Source organism: Curcuma longa, unplaced genomic scaffold, assembly GCF_044706935.1.
Source record: "Curcuma longa cultivar G26 ecotype Majalengka, Jawa Barat unplaced genomic scaffold, ITB_CL_G26_1.1 contig_23142, whole genome shotgun sequence".
NCBI lineage: Eukaryota > Viridiplantae > Streptophyta > Magnoliopsida > Zingiberales > Zingiberaceae > Curcuma > Curcuma longa.
In genome coordinates, this window is record NW_027432090.1 from 1 (window position 1) to 3,594 (window position 3,594).

General features: G+C 40.0%; 1 pseudogene; it reads right to left on the minus strand.

Moving 5' to 3' along the window:
• Window positions 1-3: 3 nt before the first annotated feature.
• Window positions 4-2,316, minus strand: LOC141818071 (shaggy-related protein kinase alpha-like; annotated as a pseudogene).
• Window positions 2,317-3,594: the final 1,278 nt, after the last annotated feature.

The window sequence follows — 3,594 nt, forward strand, 5'->3', positions numbered from 1 at the left end:
ATCTCTAAGTTCATCAAAGAATGGGTGGATCAATGCTTCCAACTGCATGAGTTGCAATTAAATACATGGATTTGCAAATAGAGCCCTCTGCTCGAGTAGATAAATTTCTAGATATATACTCACAGCGGTACTCCTCAAGTTTGGCGAATACTGAAGAAGTCGGGAGACAAGATCTACTGCCTCAGGAGGCATTCTTTTATGGAAAATCTGTATATCGAAAAATATTGCTGAAATTGCATGCAGGATGTGGAAACAACAAGATTGAACATTAACAAGATATACCTTGTGCCATGGATGAGCTTTGATCTGGGGGAATTGGAACTTTGTGTAATTGGGATTCATGCATTTAATTTCTTCTCTTGTTGGAGTTACCCAAAATCTGGGCCGAGTGAAACGAAAGGATTAAAACAAATGATACTAGAAATGGCAATAATTTAGATATAGGAGAAAAGAAAGAGGTACCTTGATAATTTCTACAAGCTGATTAACTCCACTATCTCCAGGAAAAAGTGGCTGTTGATGACTCCAAAAATAAGTTATTAGCAAGAATGGGTTCTGTTATAAGAAAATTCTAGTGTAAGAAGTTTATCTGTCCAAGGAGGAGCTCAGCAAGAACACAACCAGCTGACCATATGTCAATAGCTGTTGTATACTCTGTCGCACCAAAAATGAGCTCAGGGGCTCGGTAGTATCTAGAACATATATAGGATATATTTGGCTCCCCTTTAACCTGTTTAGCACAAATTATCTTTTCTAAATTTAGGCAAAGCCAATGCAGGTAGCATCTATAGCACACAATTAAGGGAACAAAGACATACCAAGACTTTTGCACTTCCAAAGTCGCATATTTTCAACTGATGTGTATGTGGGTTGACCTGTTACAGAATGTAGTGTTAGTAATTTTACCATGGAAGTATCTAGTACAAGTTAGATTTTTCAACTAAAAAACCTGTACATACATATAGGATTTAGTGCATGTCCATATATCAAAAGTGATGTAGGTGCATGTAGAACATTGCATGTCAAACGAGCATACAACTGTGATTTGTGAATAACATTGATCAATCATGAGTGACACAAATAGATATAGACTTCAAAGAAATCTACTACAGTTGAAAAAGTAAAAGCATTTTGAGCGCATACATCAGACATCACTTGTTCGTCCAGTGAATGGACCAAAAAAATAAGGCTCTTATGCTTACTATTCATACACTGACACAAGTATGAAGTAACAACATCATGACAAAATAAGAAAAACCCATTTTCCAAATGCAAAGTTGAACAACATACCAAAAGATTTTGTGGTTTGATGTCTCTGTGGCAAACTCCAATGCTACAATGTATGTAGGCCAATGCTCTACAAATCTGTGGATACACCAACAGAAAATCAACATTTATGCTTTTTGAAATTATTTATATTTGTTCTTTCATTAGTAACAAATAATTAGGTGTGCCAATTTGCTAGTTATCTAGCATGCAACATACTTGTCATGATAAGCAGAAAGCTACTCTCACTACTCAATATAAGTTTAGGGTTTACCTGATACAAATAAATCTTCACATATATCAATGGCGTGCGCTGATTCATCTTGTTGTAGTGTTTAATTGCTTGAACAGTCTCAGGTACATACTGAACAGTTCTTCTCAGGCACATGCTCAAGCACACAACAATGGTCAAGAATCCGCATAGTTTGCAATTCACGGTTCTTATACCTCTTGTCTTTTTTTTCAGTTGTCCCCTGTCTCAAAACATTTAGCCTAGCAGGAAAGTCACAAGAAAAAGATTATGTGCTATGCAAGCACACAACATTTTTGGATAAATTAATTGCAAACCAACAACTGTCAAGAATTCACCATTGTAGTTTGCATTAATACTTACAACTTACCTGTTTTGGCTGGCCATTTCTGCCACCTATAGTTGTCACAATTATATGGCCCATCTCTGTCTCATTGCCATCAATTACAGTAGCTTCCACTTCCTAAATTAAAGTATAATCACTGTCAGATATGAAAATGTGTCCTATCAATGTAACTACAGTGAATTGCAACCTATCATTCATTATTAGGAAAGAATTTGGTTAAAATATACCTCAAAAAGATGGGTTTCAACATGATGGTTGTTAAAATGTATGATAATCCAAGAAACCCCTGGTTCGACTAGTCTATCCTGATCTCACCCAAAGGCCCAGTTAGCCACACTCTTGATGTCCCTTCTCTCTCTACTCGCTTAAAGAAATCATTCATTTCATCTGGCAACCTATCCACAGAAAGATTACTACCACCAGCATTATTTGGCCTCGGTCCGATGTCGCCCATTCGTCCACGCTTCCATTCGGTTACACCCCCATTCGGCTATAGAAAGCCATGCCCGGATGGTATGCACCTCGACGAAGCGCCCTATTCAGTCCATTACGACTTCTGACAAGTCCACACCCCCAAACCGTCATCCCTCTGACACCCACATGGGCCATGACAAGATGACTACTTACTGGCGATGGGACAGGGAACTCGATTGTTTCTTATACTTCATTAATCTCGATGGGATATTCCTTAAATGATGACGTGACAGGTGCACACACTCATCTCTGCTTAAAACGACCACCCCCTCCTCAGCCGGTAAGTTTTCTTCCTCTTCTTCTTCTACTCTTTTCCACGCTCAAGTCCTGGACTGTTGAAGCGTCGGAGTGGTCGCGCCGGGGCACCCCCTGGCCTTCCTACTCACGTTTGCTGTGTTCCCAGGTCTAGGAGCTAGCAGTGCGCCAGACCTCTCTTTGTTTCACGCCCGCTCCGATGAACACATGATGCTGTTCTCAATTGGAACATGTGTAAACACAACAAGAAATCACATGAAGCTGCAGTTGCAAGACACAAGCATGTGAATTAAAGCATAATCTCCCAACCAAAAACTATAATAACAGGAAAATCTTATAATTATGAGCCTACTCCTACATTTGCAGATTAATGTCTATGTCTATTTTGGCAGTCTCCAAAGACATTTTTGGTCGCCCAAAAATCAAAATCCCACGACAATCATCCACAAACTGTCCGTGAAATGACTCAACTTCGTGAAAATTAAAACCGTAAGCATGTTGATCTCAAACACTTCCAAACAATTACTGAAGCGAACAGCAGCCACCGAAACCTAATTTCAAACAGAAATCCACAACAACGCATAAGAATCCTTGTCTAGAACAGTTGCAAATGACATTAAGAGCATAAAACCTTCTTTTTTCCCAAAAAAATTCGATGCAAGCAATGCAATCTAAAGTAAGAGGAGTTCTAACTTCCCTTGTGAAGTGTGTTTCAGGACTCTTTCGACAGTGGTCACCCGAGGCGCCCCCAGTTCAGCTCGCTCGTGGGATCGGTTGCGTTAGACGGTTTGTTGACCGGTGGCTTGACCTTCCGCGGCATTTAACCGGAACAATGTTTTAACAAGAAGATGACAAATTTCCCTAGTGGTATTTTACAAGCAACAACCGGTTTCTTCCCTCACTACTCCGGTGCACAAGTCTACAGGAGTAGTGAGGGAAGAAACCGGCAATAGAAGGTGACTCGACCCAATTGGCTGTCGACGAGTCGCCATCAACACCGGTT